The 17,850-nt window shown below is 41.1% G+C and overlaps 1 pseudogene; it reads right to left on the bottom strand.

The window, feature by feature from the left end:
- Positions 1-8,810: 8,810 nt before the first annotated feature.
- LOC116888190 lies at positions 8,811-16,515 on the bottom strand (annotated as a pseudogene).
- Between the last annotated feature and the right edge of the window lie 1,335 nt (positions 16,516-17,850).

Here is a 17,850-nt window from a genome sequence, read left to right as displayed (position 1 = left end):
TTGGGTATATGCCCAAGAGAGGTATAGCTGGGTCCTCAGGTAGTTCAATGTCCAATTTTCTGAGGAACCTCCAGACTGATTTCCAGAATGGTTGTACCAGTCTGCAATCCCACCAACAATGGAGGAGTTTTGCTCTTTCTCCACATCTTCACCAACATGTGCTGTCACTCGAGTTTGATCTTAGCCATTCTGGCTGGTGTGAGGTGGACTCTCAGCGTCATTTTGATTTGCATTTCCCTGATGACTAAGCACTTTGAACATTTCGTTAAGTGCTTCTCAGCCATTGGAGACTCCTCTGTTGTAAATTCTCTGTTTAGTTCTATACCCTATTTTTTGATTGGTTTTTTTTTTTTTTCATGGTTAGCTTCTTAAGTTCCTTTGTGTGGTTTTAAATCTGCATTAGAACTGTTTTTCAGTTTGGCTTCCAGGTGTTCTTTCTTTCTGTCAGTGACCTATGCGCTGGAAATCTGTTGTGATTTTTATCTAACCGGTTCTGCCCTAATGAAGTGGAGGTTGCTCAATAGCTTAGGGGGAAACCCTTGTGACTCTGAAACTTCCTTCATTGACTGATCTGAGCCACTTTCTTAGTCTAAGGTCAGTGTCTCTCATTGGCAGACTTCGACTAGGAAAGAAGATGCTAGAAAACTGTTCAAGATTTTTTCCCCTATGATTTTTCAAAGAAAACTTTAAAATAGTTTGGTGGTTGTTGCAGACAGAAAAAATAATTGACCTAGAGATACCCAATCCCTAAAACTACTTAATGTGTAATTTTACATGTAATTAAATTTAACAAATTAAAGAGTACTATAATATTGGAAGAATGCCCTGGATAATTTGCACAGTTCCAGTATAGCTGGAACTATATACAAGTGCTTCTTCAAAATGAAAAATAAGGATGAGGAAGAGGAGGAAGATGAAGATGAGAAGGAGGAGAGAAGGAAGAGAGGGAGAGCGAGGAAGGGCAAGGAGGAAGAGGGAGGAGAGGGGAGGAACAAGGCGGAGGAGGAGGAGGGATAGAGAAGTGGTGTGCATAATGATCCTTTTTAGAGATAGAGGAATGGACCAAACGGCCAAGTGCAGTCAATCTCTACAACTGAATATAACCATGAAAGTTGTCTGATTTTTGTTCCTACAGAACCATAGATTAATAACCATATGCTGATTAAGTCAAATAAATTTGCAATAATCTATTATGACAGCAGTAGAAAAAGAAACAAGGAGATAAGTGGAAATCTGGACAAAAGGATTTTAAATGGAAAGCTAAACTAAAATTAATGAATGAGGTTATCATACATACTTTAAAAATACAAATTCTATGACACTGGTAGGGTACAAATAGAGTAATTAAGACATGGACTGACCCTGGACTCTGACCTCATAGGCAGCAATGAATATCCTAGTAAGAGCACCAGTGGAAGGGGAAGCCATGGGTCCTGCTAAGACTGAACCCCCAGTGAACTAGACTGTTGGGGGGAGGGCGTCAATGGGGGGAGGGTGGGGAGGGGAACACCTATAAGGAAGGGGGGGGGAGGGGATGTTTGCGGAAACCGAAAGGGAATAACACTCGAAATGTATATAAGAAATACTCAAGTTAAAAAAAAAAAAAAAAAAAAGACAAGGACAATAGTAACATCACTGGCATTCTTCATTACATTGAGTTTCACTTTCAGAACTTAGTTTAACTCAGATTAAATAAATAATATAAAATCTGTATATTTATAAGTAAGTATGTATACTTGATAAAAACAAATAAAATTTTTGAAGTATGAGATTTGCTTTGGATTTTACAGTTAAGAGATGATCTCAAGTCTCAAACTTTAGATTTTATACTTGTACTTTAAAATGGTGTTTAGACTGTGAAAGGTGATGGAAACTTTTGATGTTCGACTAAATGAATATTGCATTACGATATGACCACAGGTCTATGAGGGCCCAGGAGAGAAATGAAGTGGTTTGAATAAGAGTGGCCCCCAGAGGCTCATAGAATGTATGGTCCCCTGTTGGACAAACTGTATAAAACAGATTAGATGATGTGGCTTTGTTGGAGGAATGTGACTAGGGGCAGGCTTTTGAGGCTTCAAAAGCCTACACACCATTTCCAGTTATTTCTCTCTCTGCCTTATTTCATGAATCAACTTTGTAAGTATCGGCTTATGCTCCAGAAGCATGGTTACCTGCTTGCTGACATACTTCCTGTCACTAGATCATGAACTCAGTCTCTGAAACTGTAAGCCCTCAATAAACCATTTCTTCTGTAGCTGCTTTGGTCATGTGATCTTATCATAGCAATAGAAATGTACCTAAGAAAAGCTTTATGGTAGACAGAGGAGACTGTTAAAGATTTGAACATTATTTATAGATGTAAATGTCTCAAAAACATAAAACTTATCTACAACTTTTTATTTGGTGTAATAATTTCTACATCAGTTGCCTTTCATTAAAAGAGAACAGACTATATCCTCAGGGTACACATTTATAGACGTTCACACAGAAATTTATAGCACAGAAAGCCTGATGGTTTTCTCCTACTTTGGATATATTTACATATATATATATATATATATATATATATATATATATGTCTATTCTTTTAGTAGTGACTCTCAGAAATGGTGAACACAAGCCTTAGACTTGGAAAACAATGGAGATAACACTCTAAGGTTTAATTCATCTTCTGTGAGATATGCTTTCTTCATTTATTTAAGAGCTTTGATTTTGCTTGGTCTTGGAAATGAGAGAAAATCACAGCTTAGAGAAAGGGACAGCCAAAATGAAGCCCCAAACACCCAGTTTCTCTTTTATTAAAGGTGCAGTGTCTTTGTCTTTCTATACTTCCCCAAACAATGGCCAACAAACAGTTTGTTGCCCTCGTTTAATGCACAAAGCAAAACAAAATTTCAGTGTTGACAATATTTCTCTAATTGCTCATATAGCAAATTACATTAGATTTACACATTGTCAAAATTTAAAAAAATGTTTTAAGTGTTTGGCACAAGAGCTTCTCTGCAAATATACTTAGTTACTTTTCTCAATGCTATGACAACATACCTGACAGAAGAAGTTTAAGGGAGAAGAGGCTTATTTTGGCTCAAAAGTTCCCCTCGTGGGGGGGAAGGTATGATAGCTAATAGGGCTCAGACCATGGAATCAGGAGCATAAGGTATGGCTTACTTATATCTTGGTGGATTTGAAAAAAATGCACAGAAAGCTATAACTCTCAACGCCTATTCTTATTGATCCACCCCAAATATGCTGTGACTCTAGTCTCACAGCATCCACAATATTCCCAAACCTACTGTTTTTAAATATGGGATCCTGCACTGGATTATCAAGCCACATAAGTAATCACATATTAAGAATATGAAAACTGTGCTTTTTCATAACACCTGCTTCTCAAATATTCAGGGAAAGAAAGCTAAAACAGGCAGTTGATATCATGCTGGACTTCATCACCAAATCCCTAGGATTACTATGAAAATTGAAAAGGAAAATTAAGAGATCAAGGAGGTGAGTGTGGAAAGGTTTGGAGGGAAAAAAAGGGAGTGAGAAATGACATAATTATATTATAATCTAAAAAAGGAAAATAAAATTTTTGAAATATTCACTGTTGTTGGCAAGATCAATCAACTCAGTTAACTAAGTATCCAAAACCTACCATTCTATCTATGGTGGTTTGTATATGTTTGGCCCAGGGAGTGGCACTATTAGGAGGTGTGGCCTTGGAGAAGGTGTGTCACTGGGGGCATGTGCTTTAATAAAATAGTCCTAACTCCCTGGAAGTCGGTATTCTGCTAGCAGCCTTCAGATGAAGATGTAGAACTCTCAGCTCCTCCTGCACCATTCCAGCCCAGATGCTGCCATGGTCCCACCTTGATCATAATGGACTAAACCTCTGAACATGCAAGCCAGCTGAAATTAAATGTTGTTCTTTATAATACTTGCCTTGTTCATGGTATCTGTTCACAGAAGTAAACCCTAACTAAAACAGAAGTTGGTACCAGGGACTGGGATAATGTAGTGATAGATCTGATAATGATTTTGTTAGGAAGAATGTGGATTTGGGACTTTGGATTTGAAAAGCAGTGGAATGCTATATATGGGGTTTAATGGGTTATCCTACAAGGAATATGGAAGACTTCATTGCTGTGAGTTATTTGAACTGTGCAGACTTGACCCAAATGGGTTCAGTGGAGAAGAATTTCAGTATGTGGCCGAGAGACTGTTTTTGTAGTATTTTGGTGAAGAACATGGCTGCATTTTGCCCTTGTCGTAACAGTCTGCCTGAGGTTAAGGTGAAGAGACTAAGATTAATTGCACTGACAAAGGAAGTCTAGAAACACCCATCATAGATATAATTCTCTGGTTAAGTCTTAAAAGAGCATTTTTAAAACACATAGCAAGCTGAGAAAGGAAAAATACAAAATATATGGTTTGAGTATTAAAGAGCTCCAGGAAGTGAACTGGAGCTGAATCCTGTGTTTAAAAACATTAAACTGAATAAGGGAGTACTGACCTTGGGGCAAGCTACCACTTAGCAAAGTTTAGGTTCAAGAATGGCAAAACAAGCCTTTAATCACAGGAGGCAAAGCAAGCAGATCCTGAGCTCAAGGCCAGTCTTGAACAGAGCAGGTTCTAAGTGAAGAAAAGCTTAAGGCCAGGCATGGTGGCACATGCCTTTAATCCCAGCATTACAGGAGATAGAGCCATGCAGATTTCTGAGTTCAAGGTCAGAACAAGTTCCAGGACACCCAAGCTTAGGCAGTGAAGGAGTTGGAAAACAAAGCTGGTGATAATATAATAAAACGGGGAGGGGGGCATGTTCTAGCCACATCATGCAGCAGAACTCATTACACAGCTTCAGCCATTAGAAAATAGAAGGGACTACTGGGACAATTGATGCTGGTTAGCTGGAGCTGATAAATTAGTGATGATCAGGAAAAGACCAGCATCAGTGAGGTGAAATCTTCTGGGAAGTGTTTTCTGAGAGCACAAAGAAGCTGTGTTCCAGAGATAGTCAAGGTTGTACCTCATGCTGCAGTTGTACTTGGTAATGAGTAAGAGTCACTCAGGTGGTACTGGTTCTGAAGGCATGAAGGTGTCATGAAGAACAGCTGAGGCTGGGCACTGTGAGAGGCCATGGAAGGCCATTGGTGAAGGTGCAGCCCCAGTTGCAATTGATGGCTCAGAACTGAAAGGACTTGAGTCTTGGGACCATGAAGAAAGCTATTGGTGAAGCCTAGTGGAAGCAGATGACCCCAGTGTATTGGACATGCCAGTACCATGTGATGATCACCAAGAACAGCAGCAACAGTGGAGTGGATCAACCAGAGCCTAGAATGCTACAGAGAGCAGGGATGAAGATGTGACCCCAGATTTTGGGAGTGCCTCAAAAAATCATGTGTAGATTCCAGGCATTGGAACAAGAAACTATAACATTGAAGTTGCCTGGGAGACCCAAGACGTTTGTGATACCAGAGCCATGCGCTATATGTTGAGGAAAACTACTAACAGGTAGTGGAACCAGCCAAGGACAAAAAACTTTGTAGCAGTCAACAAAGATGGAAAAGGAGTTGGAGATCTGAAGACCACTTTGGCATCAGAAATGGAGATGTTTGGAGTTTGCCCAGCTGGTTTCCTGTCTTGCTTTGGGGGATTAGAGTTGAGTGTTGGGATGAATCTTAAAAGAGACTTTGGACTTTGGACTTCAACATTGTCGAGACTGTTATAGACTGTTGAGACTTTGGGAGTTAAACTAAATATACTTTTATTATTATGCTATAGCTAGGTATGGCCTCCATAGACTTATGTGTTTGATCAAGCTTATGGGACCTGGGAGTGGAATATGATGCTTTGTATATGCTTGGTCCAGGGAGTAGCACTATTAGGAGATGTGGTCTTGTTGGAGTAGGTGTGGCCTTGTTAGAATAGGTTTGTCACTGTGGGCATGGGCTTTAGTACCCTAGTCCTACCTCCCTGGAAGCCAATATTCTGCTAGAACTATTCAAATGAAGATGTAGAACTCTCAGCTCCTCTTGCACCTTGACTGGCCAGATTCTGCCATGCTCCTACCTTGATGATAATGGACTAAACTTCTGAATGTGTAAGCCAGCCCCAATTAAATGTTGTTCTTTAGAAGATTTGCCTTTGTCATGGTGTCTGTTCACAGCAGTAAAACCCTAATATGTCACTATCAAAGCCCGCTTTTTTATGGAAAGGCAGTAAACCTCTGTGTTGTCTCTTTGTGAGAACTATTATCTCCATTAGTACAGTGCAATGAAAACAGGATCTTTATAACTTTATTAGAGTATTACTAAAAACGGCGACACAAGTGATTTGAATGAACATTCTCAGTTACTCAAATGATTTGGAAACTCAGTGCCTCTTTTCTCCCATGGGTCCATAAAGGTCCACACATATGAGTGCTCTTAAATCAACTCAAATCTGAAGTCCGATGACTGTAGAGTTAACATATTTATAAAAGCAGAAGATAATAGCTACTAACAGAGAGTATGTGCCATATGTCCAGTATGGATTCATAATAAAAGTGGACAGAGGGTGATTTTTGAATTTTAGTTCTTTCTGTGCTTGCTATTTTTCTCACCAGAAGAATGTAGGTTTGCCTCAAGCACTTGGTGTCCGGACTTTAAAGTTATAACACTGCCTTCAGTCTATTCATGATCTATAAGGGGGACACATAAGAATGAAATTGGGAGAAATATTATGCAAATTTCTTACTGTACTTACAAACATTTTCCTACTAAAGTTACATCTCTGTATTTGAAATACAACTATCTTGCACTACCTGAAAGCATGACTTACCAGAACTTTTGGGATATATCAAAAACTGATATGACAAAAAGTTATAGCTCTAGTCTCGTACATTAAATAGAGAGAAGATTTCAATTAAATAATGATACTGTTTACTATCATAAAATATAAATAAGTTAAATACAAAACCAGTAGAAGAAAAGAAATAATGAAGACCAGGGCATGATTCAATAAAGTGAAAAATAAAAGAATCGCACAAAGAATTAAACAAAGATGGAGCAGAGACTGAGGGAATGGCCAACCAATAACTGGTCCAACATGAGAGACTCATTCCATGGGCAAGCACCAATCACCAACACTATTAATAATACTCTGTTATGCTTGCAGACAGGAGAATAGTATGACTGTCTGACATGGCCCACCTAGTAGATGACTCAGACAGATACAGAGACCCACAGCAAAAATTGGATGGAGCTCAGGGAATCTTAAGGAAGAGTTGGGGGAAGGATTGAGGAATTCTGAAGGAATAGGAAATCCATAGGAAGTCGAACAGAGTCAAATAAACTGGAACCTTGAGGGCTCTCAGAGACTGAAGCACCAGCCAAAAGGCATATATGGGCTGGACTTACTCCCCCCGACTCAACACACACACACACACAAATATGTAGCAAATGTGCAGCTTGGTCTTCATGTGGGCCCCAAACAATCCAGTTCCCCTACTAGACTGCCTTGTCTAGCCTTAGTGGCAGAGGATGCACCTAGCCTTGCAGTGACATGATGTGTCATGGTGGAAGCATATGACCAAAGAGCTGAGCTCTACCCTGTCAGAAGAGAAGGGTCTGCAAAGATGGAGATGTAAAGGGACTGAGGGAGGAGGATCTGGAGGAGGTTCGGGAAGAGGAGGGGCAGCAGTAGAGATGTAAAGTGAGTAAATACATAAAAAAAATGGAAAAAGAATTAATGAAACAAAGCACTGCTTCTTTTCAACCATGGAAAACCATTTAGCCAAGCAAAATAAAACAAATAGATGATCCAAATTAACAAATTAAAGATGAAAATATATAAATGGAATCAATGAGATGATTAGGAAATATTTTGAAACCTCCATTCCAAAATGGTGAGTGATGAACAGTTTAGAAGGAATACCTAAGTATTTCTGAGAAACATATGAACTACCAAATTTAATCAATAAACAATTTTATAGTGAGCTGCAATATTGAAACAAATTGTCTCCCAATAAAGAAAATCCCGGGATAGGACCAACCAATTCTCCATAAGTTAAACACGGTTTACATGCTTTATTTAGACTTAACTTTTTCTTTGAGACTTTGTATGAGTGTGTGTGTGTGTGTGTGTGTGTGTGTGTGTGTGTGTGTGTGAGAGAGAGTGAGAGAGAGAGAGAGAGAGAGAGAGAGCATGTGAATGCATGCCAGCACATGTACATTAACACGTGTGTGTGGACATGTATGCAAATGCCTGTGATGGCCAAGAAAGCATCAGATATGCTGAAGGTAGAGTTACAGGTGGTTGGGGGCCTACATGTGTGGGTGATAAATATCAAACCTGGGTCCTCTGCCAGAGCAAAGTACTCTTAACTGACCCTGTATATGACCGGTCTAGTGTGGTTTTTTTTTTTTTTTTTTGCATGTATTTTATTGGGTATGTTCGTGCCTATATTTATTTGAGAAATTGATCTATAATTTATTTTGAGGGTTGACACATGGTCATGCACATTAATTCTGCCCCTGATTACCTCAGATCTTACACATGCAGACCACAATCATCACTGTTCCCATGGCCACATTGGACAGAAAGCAGAACACCTCATAGGTCCTTCTTAGAGGTAGCATCGCCATGTTTTTGCTCCTAGATTCTGACAATGTTTCTAAAGGACATTTGGAGTTTCCAAAACCCTAGGCGTCTCTCCCGGAACTGAGTTCTGTTTTCAATGAGTCATTCTCTGTCCAGGTTCAACACCTGGTTCCAATGAGTCATTCTCTGTCCAGGATCAGCAAGGCTCACACCTCCCTCCCCAGAGGCATTCAGAGGCAATGATCCTTTCTGTAGAGTTTGTGTCCCACCTGGGATCCCGCTGGGAAGATTTCACCAGACCTTTAAACTGTCCCTATAGCTTCACTTTTTTCCTGCAGTTGAGCTTGGTTCTGTTGAATGGGGTGTAAGCATAGTGTTCCAGGTAGTCCTTCTCCTTCACATCACCCTTTGCCTTCTAGGCCTTATATTCACTCCAGGTGCAGCCTTCTTAGCCACAGGGCAATGGATGCTGGAGCCCCCAGCTTGTAACCAAGGGGGATCTGCAGTTCACCTTCCTCTGCTGCTTAAGCTTCTTTTTACTTCTGATTCTGTCATCGTCCATTACATTGGCCATCTCTTCATTTCTCCCTTTAGTGACATCTTCTTCCATCTTGTCTCCATCTTCCTCCTTCTGTATGATCAGCCGGCCAGCAGCACTCCACTTGAAGCCATGGTCATTTTTCTTGCCCTGCCTGGGCCCACACTGAGTGGCAAGGACTCAATGGGCCTCCTTGGGATCCAGGAAATTGAGGGGCTCATCACTACCACCTACCTTCAACCATGCACAACTCCTCTGTCATCCAAGCTTCCACTGCTCCTTGCCTTGGCCTCGTTTTTCTTCCTCATCTTCTTCCTCAATGTTAGCCAAAATCTCCTCAATGCTGTTACCTTTGCTCTGGACAGACTCCTCCTCCTCTTATTCCTCTTACTCTTCTTTCCCCTCCTCTGTAGCACCCTGGATCAGGGTACAATGCTTCTTGGTCAAGGTCACAGCTTTTCTGATTTTTTATTGGATATTTTCTGTATTTACATTTCAAATGTCATCCCCTCTTCCTCCTCTCCCCTCTCCCCTTCTTCCTCCCCTTGCTTCTAGGCAGATGTTCCACTCCCACCTCAACACCCAGACATTCCCCTAAACTAGGGAAACAAACCTTCACAGGACCAACAGCTTCTTCTCCTATGGATGCCAGACAATGCCATCCTCTGCTACATATGTAGCTGGAGCCATGGGTCCCTCCATTTGTACTCTTTGGTTGGTGGTTTAGTCCCTGGGAGCTCTGAGGTTATGGTTGGTTGATATTGTTGTTCTTCCTATGGGGTTGCAAACTCCTTCACCTCTTATAGTCCTTGCTCTAACTTCCCCACTGAGCTCCCCGTGCTAAATCCAATGGTTATCTGGTACCATCCTCATCTGTGTCAGTAGGGCTCTGGCAGAGCCTCTTAGGAAGCATCCATATAAGGCTCCTGCCAGGAAGCACTTCTTGGCATCAGCAATAGTGAATGGGTTTGGTGGCTGCATATGGGATGGATCCCTAGGTAGGGCAGTCTCTGGATGGCCTTTCCTTCAGTCCCTGCTCTACTCTTTGTTCCTGTATTTCTTCCCATGAGTATTTTGTTTCCCCCTCTAAGAAGGACTAAAGCATCCACATTTTGGTCTTCCTTCTTCTTGAGCTTCATGTGGTCTGTGAATTCTTTCTTTGGTATTCCAAGCTTTGGGGCTAATAATATCCACTGCAAAATTTCTATAAGTCAAAGGACACTGCCAATAGGACAAAACAGCAACCAACAGATTGGGAAAAATCTTTACCAATCCTACATCCAATAAAAGGCGAATATCCAATATGTACAAATAACTCAAGAAGTTAGACTGCAGAGAATCAAATAACCCTATTAAAAATGGGATACAGAGCTAAGCAAAAGAATTCCCCAGCTGAGGAGTATCAAATGGCTGAGAATTACCTAAAGAAATGCTAAACATCCTTAGTCATCAGGGAAATGCAAATCAAAACAACCCTGAGATTTCACCTCACACCAGTTAGAATGGCTAAGATCAAAAACTCAGGTGACAGCAAATGCTGGCAAGGATGTGGAGATAGAGGAACACTCCTCCATTGTTGGTGGGATTGCAGACTGGCACAACCATTCTGGAAATCAGTCTGGAGGTTCCTCAGAAAATTGGACATTGAACTACCTGAGGACCCAGCTATACTTCTCTTGGGCATATACCCACAAGATGCCCCAACATATAAAAAAGACACGTGCTCCACTATGTTCATAGCAGCCTTATTTATAATAGCCAGAAGCTGGAAAGAACCCAGGTGCCCTTCAACAGAGGTATGGATACAGAAAATGTGGTACATCTACACAATGGACTACTACTCAGCTATCAAAAACAATGACTTCATGAAATTCTTAGGCAAATAGATTGAACTAGAAAATATCATCCTGAGTGAGGTTCCAGTCCCAAAAGCTTTCTGATGTTTATTTGGACTTTGTGGTATTCTCTAGGTAGCAGACACTTCACTAACTGGAACCCAAACTTATGGATGAACTTGATGAAAAGGTTCCAAAGCTTCATGTGGGAATGCCATCCCATATCCTCTGACAACTTCCCAATGGCTTCATCACTAGCTGTACCTTGATGAAGCCTAGTGCAGATTTGACCACATCATGGGTTTGAGAGGCCAGCAGCAGACTCACAGTGTGAATGTATTCTTACTTGCACCCACCTACACCTCCTTGGTGCACAGGATCACCTCTGGGATGAGAGCAGTGATGAACTTCTCATGCTGTGCTCACAGCTTTTTCACAATGTGTATGAGGCCCTTCAAACCAGGCCCTTTTAGCATACGAGGATATACTTTGAAGTGAGTCCAGCAGTCTTCTTCAGATCATCCAGGTGACTTTGTATGAAGCGGGCTGCAAGGCTCTGAAAACCGGCACACACCTCCACCAGCACACCATAGGCCTTCTTCTGTACCCCACAGACCTTGTTCTCAAGGTAGGGCCAGATAGTAGAGTATAGCTTACTGATGGCAGCTTATTCTGAGTAAGGAGCCAAAGCCACAACCAGGTCCAGGACAGACAATCTGGTAAAATCAGAGCTGACAGGATCAAGAACCCTCTCTTTGGCTTTTTCCATTCACTAACTGAGACTCAGTTATGGTGAGGCCAGCACAGCATGGTGAGGGTCCATCGCCTCTCCAGCTGCAACAGGATGCTCATACAGGTTGGCAGGAAGTTTTGGCAAAATGGCTCACTTCAGCATGGTCAGTCTCTGCTACTTAATCTTTAGTGATGAGGATGGGTAGGACCTGGCATACAGTGACCCTCAGATCTGAGCGTTCATTGAGGGATGTGCTCAGAGTCCATGCCAGGTCTTTGAAGGAGGCAGCCACATCTGTGGGTTTTGTGCAGAACCCAGGCAGGAGGGTCCAGGTCTGCCACTGGAGGGTATCATAAATCTTTGACTCCACTGTGCTGTTTCCCTAATCCAGGTCCACAGCTTTTCTCATAAAAGTGTTGGCCAGCAGCAGAGTGAAGAAACCAAGTGGTTCCCTGAACATGATCCCTTAGATAGGCAGCAGCCAGCTCCCTGGGAAATCTAGACTCTCCTCAGAGCCATCACTTTCCAAAGGCATGGCCTGCAACGCCACCTTGGGTCCATACTAGTCATTGCAGCCCCCACCGCCTGGTCTAGGGCTGCTGTGTGGGGAAAGTGAGGGGAGAGGCGCCAGGTCACACAGGGACTGGAGGCATGTCTTCATCACAGGATGGACCTGCTTCCACAAGCTTCAAAGAAGACACCCAGTAGCTGCATCACAGAGCTCTAGGCAGCAGGAAATTTGTCTGTCAGGCCCACTTCCACTGCCCTGAATGTAGCGATGCACTGGGAGGACCTGAGGCTGAAGAGGTCACAGAGCCAATATCAGTAATGTGTGGAACACGCTCCTTCAGGATCTCCTTGAAAGTTTGGGTAGCAACTGCCATCACTTGTGAATAAGGGGAGAAAAGACAGGTTACTGCAGTTCCAAAAAATTGAGCAAGATGGCCTTGCCCCAGGCCCTGCTGCAACCTGACCAGGTTGATATGGGCTTTCTCCATGACCTTAAGCTAGGCCAGCAGGGACTATAAATCATTTTCACTGATAACATAGTCATATAATGCTGTGGTGATCTGGGCATTGAGTTCTGCTGACAGGGTGGTAGGGGTGGGCATGGCATGTAAGGAGTTATGGAAGATCTGCATGGAATAGGCTGTCACAAGCACATTGTTCAAGGTCATAATCCGAAGCAGAGTCTCACTGCAGCTCTTCACCAGGCCTTCCGGGAAGCAGGGCAGCATGTCCTTCAGCATTGTTAGAATGTGCAGTGTGGTAGTGACCTCATGGGAGCCTCCAGACTTCTCAGTCTCCTGGATGCATAACTTGGCAGTGGAGACAGCAGCAGGGTGATGGGCGGAGCCTTTTCACCAAACATGGAGTCACTGTCCTTGAGAATTGAGCAGATTCCATACTGAGCAGCCTTATGGATCTTTGGCTTGGCCTGCACAGTGAAGCTCCTGGTACTCCCTGAGAGGTAATAGGATAGCCCTGGGCCTCGAGGTCTTGCTTCTGAAGGGGAATGTCCAACAGGAGAGGAGCCATCAGAGTGCAGAGGTGGAGCCACTACTCTCCTGGGCAGACATGATATCCATGACGGTGTTGGTGGTATTAGAGAACTTCTTCATGAGCACAGGACTTGGCACATGCTTCAGAACAAGGTTCAGTACACACTCAATGGCACCCAGTGACTCTGGGGTCTCCACTGCTTCCCTTGTCATCAGAGCAGCAAAGTTCTCAGTCTTTGTCTCCTTGCCTCCCTGGGATCGAATCACCTCCTCAACAGCAGCCAGAACAATACAGATGTCCTTGTGAGGAGCTGAGTAGGATTCCCAGAAGCACTGCATGTTGCTGAAGGTGATGTTTGTATAGTCAGACAAGCCACTCAGAAATGTGCCAGAAGACTTTTCAGTGAAAGCCACCTCCTGCTTTTGGTCCATGGTCGTGTCAGTGGCTTGGCTTTTGCCCAGGCTCAGGGTCCCAGACTGCAGCCCATTATGCAACTTCACAGCATCAACTGTCAGGTCGCTCTTTCCTGGCAGGGACTGAAGAAGGAGCTGTGAACTGACCAATGCAGATGTGGATGCTTAGAGCCAACCATTAGACTGAGTTCAGGAAACCTGTTATGGGAGCTGGCAGAAGAAATCGAGGAGAGGAGGGGGATTGTAACCCCAATAGAAGAATAACATAGGGTGGCCTGACTACCCAGTTCTCCCAGTGTCCAGACCACCAACTAAGGAATGTACCAGGAGTGCTCCAGGGCCCCAGATACATATGTAGCAGAGGATGGCCTTCGTGACAGCAACGGGAGGGGAGGCCCTTGGTTCCGGGAAGGCTTGATACCCAAGCTTTGGGGGATTCTGGGTGGTGGGGCAGGAGAGTGTGGGTTGGTCAGTGGGGGAGCACTCTCATACAGACAAAGGGTAGGGGGAGGGCAGATATGGGATGGGGGTAGAGGGGGTAACGAAGAAGTAGAATATCATTTGAGATGTAAATGAAAAGATTAATAATACTGATAAAAAAGAAGCAGCTGCGAGAAGCCTGGCAATGGTGGCAAGTAGCAAGGTTGCTGTCACTGCTGTAGTCTTTCTCCAGCACTTCAGCTTGGCCTAGACACCAGAGAGACACAAGTTGACCAAATGATGTCATGGACCCACTCAGAGAACACATGTCTAACCATGCAGAAGAGACAGCAGAACTCACACCAGAAGCTATGTGTGTCAATCTATAACTTCTTGATTGTTGTTCTATCTTTATTAGGTTTTGGTATCATATCATAAAATGAGATTTTTCAGAGTTGTTTTTCCCGACTTTTATTCTATGGGATATTTTGAAAAGCACTGGTTTTAATTTTCTATGAAAAATCTGGCTTTAAGAGCTAGGGAAAATTAAAAAATATTTAAATACAAACTAAACCAAGGGTGTGAAAGACTGTTACATTGATAAACACACAACATATGATGAGACTGAAGACCCCACACATAAATTAGAAGATATTCCATGTTCATGTATTAGAAGAATTAATTACTATTAAAATCCAAACCATCAAAACCAATACAAAGACTAAATAATACAATCTCTAAGTAAAACATGAATCACCCACATTTTTTTAAAATTATGCCAAAACCTACATTGAATACATCAACCAAGTAGAAACAAAAAGGACTATGCAAAGAATTAGCAAAACCAGGAGCTGTTTTTTTTTTTTTTTTTGAGAAAATAAAAAAAATAGAAAAACCCTTAGCCAGACTAAGCAGAGGCCACAGAGAGTGTATCAAATTAACAAAATCAGAAATGAAAAGGAGACATAACAACAAAATCTGAGGAAATTAAAAAAAATAATCAGATCCTACTACAAAATCCTATATTCAACAAAACTGCAAATTCTGGAGGAAATGGACAATTTTCTAGAAAAATACCAGGTACTAAAGTTAATCAGGAACAGATAAACCATTTAAACAACCCCATAACTCTTAAAGAAATAGAAGCAGTCATTACAAGTCTCCCAACCAAGAGGAGCCCAGAACCAAATGGGTTTAGTACAGATTTCTGTCAGACCTTCATAGAAGACCTCATACCAATACTATCCAAACTATTCCACAAAATACAAACAGATGGAGCACTACCAAATTCCTTCTATGAAGCCACAATTACTCTTATACCTAAACCACACAAAGATTCAACAAAGAAAGAGAACTTCAGACTAATTTTCCTTATGAATACTGATGCAAAAATATTCAATAAAATTCTCCCAACCAAATCCAAACCAACACTGAATCAAACTTTTCACAAAATGAATCATAACATCTATTCACATGTTTACCACTGTTTCCAGTGCTTTTAATTGTTGCTGATACATTCACTGAAACATTTCTATTTAGTTGGATATTCTAGAAACAATGAAAATGATGGGCTGACTTTAAGGAAATCATTATATAAACGCAACTCTGTAGCTATTTCTCTAATACTTAGTATACATGGAGAAGCAAATGCCAGAAAATTCTAGAGCATAAAACACACAGCGTTTTTGTTTTCCTAACGGGAAAATGATATTTGTCTTTTTTAAGAGAAACTAATATACTTTTTTAAAATTTTTTAGTCATTTTAGGTTTATAGGAAAAATTAAAACAAAATACTTATTCATTTCTATGTCATGAAAAGCTGGTATCTTTCTCATTCCAGATTGTTAAATTTTCTGCCACCTTTCTCTCCTAAGCAACTTGATTTCAATATGAACAATGTTCTAAAAAGAAATTACATTTAATCATCACATATTACATCTCATTATAAACTCATCCTAAGCACAACACTCTCCTGTTTATAAGCACTCACAAAGAAGAAAAAAGATAGGAGAAAACTGTCCAATTTAGAATATGAAAAATATGGAGGATTTTTTTTTAAATCTTCCAACATCAATAAAATACTAACCATAATTTAGGGAACATAATTGGCTTTTTGAACAATAAGAATTGCTTTAACTGGCTAATTCTCACACTGGTTGGCTCATTGGCTCCTGGGAAGCAGAACAGGTTTGGAACCACAGCTGCTGCTCATTGAGGATTGCTGTTATTTCCCCGTCACTCGGAAGCCGAGGCCCCAGAACAGTTCATAGAATGAAGACATCATCATGTCTTCCTTAAGGGTTTGAAAGAAGATGACTATAAAATCACCCATATGTATGCAAACATTCTTGTGTATGATGGTACACTTTTCACAGGTGTATTTTTTATCTATGTTGTAAATTGTCTTCTTTCATTACAGGTATACTCACTTTTCCCAGAATTTCTTTTGTGAAATGTTTTTAAGAAGTATTGTTTCTCCGAAAAGTTGTCCATTTTGTAATCTTTAAAAATACAGTAGTCTAGAGTTGTATAAAGAATATCTTTAGGTTTTGATTTGTTTTTTTTACATTTTGGACTGTACTTGCATTTATGATTACATTTCCTTCAAAAGATTATTTATCTGATCTTTTTGCTTCCTTTTTTTATATTTCCAGATTTTTAAATGCTATTCTCATTCTCTCTCTCTCTCTCTCTCTCTCTCTCTCTCTCTCTCTCTCTCTCTCTCTCTCTCTCTCTCTCTCTTCTTTTTTTCTTTTCCCTCTTTTTTGTACAGTACTAGAGATCAAATTCATAGTCTTGCATATATATGCTAGGCAAGTGCTATAACAATAAATTAATCCTAACTTTTTACTCAACTAAACAACTAACACATAAACCACACACACACACACACACACACACACACACACACACACACACACACGCTAAATGTGATAATTTTTAAAAGCAACTAATTTTGCTAAAGAAATGATGAGGCTAAATTCCTCTATGTAATAATGTCACCAGCAGTAAAGTGGAGACAGATATTAATTCAGAAAACCACCTTCATCTGAGCTAAAGAGTCAGCTGAGGTATTGCAGTCCTTCCGCTTAGTAAAACAAACTGGAAAAGTATATAAAAGAAGGCCAGAAAAATGTTTTCTGTCTTATCCCTCCTCAGCTCCAAGCACTATAGATGAACGCTTGTTTGAAGGGAGAAGGAATTCAATTCAGACAATAGACATGAAAAATTTTACCTTTCTTAACAAATGAAACAATGCCAGTCTACACCCATGAAATTGGTTCCTGGAACTGCCTTATCCAGGCAGCTAAAAAGTTGTCTACACCTAATCCAATTTTGGGTGGCAGAATGAGAACCACACCTCCCCAGAAAGGGAACAAGGTAGAAAAGCTAGGATATTTTATCCTGGAAATCAGTAGTGGGCTCATCATGGTGATAACTACAACTAGGAAGAAACCAAAGTCTCCTATACATAGGCAGAACTCCCAGTCAGACCCTGTGGAAAATGACTGAGTTTGAGTTTCCATTAATGCCAACCATACCTTAATCATGGCACAAGATTTTTAACCGTGAGTAGTATCACTAAGTTCCTACGGCTATGAGATTCAGTCGCAGCACACTTTAATATCATTTTGGTAGCTAGAAGACTGCTTTCATCAATAAACCCACCTCTTCTGCAGCATAGCATGAAGCAAAAGGTGGGTTAAGACATTCAATTAGACATGGGTTCTTACCTTGGATATCATTGTTGGGCTGATGAAACCTAAAAATGAGAACAAACTGACAGTCACTATTGTGAGAATTGTTTACAAACAGAGTCTTTGAAAA

This window comes from Rattus rattus, chromosome X, assembly GCF_011064425.1.
Source record: "Rattus rattus isolate New Zealand chromosome X, Rrattus_CSIRO_v1, whole genome shotgun sequence".
NCBI lineage: Eukaryota > Metazoa > Chordata > Mammalia > Rodentia > Muridae > Rattus > Rattus rattus.
Note: the sequence above shows the minus strand (reverse complement) of the source record. Positions and strands in the feature narration are given on the sequence as shown.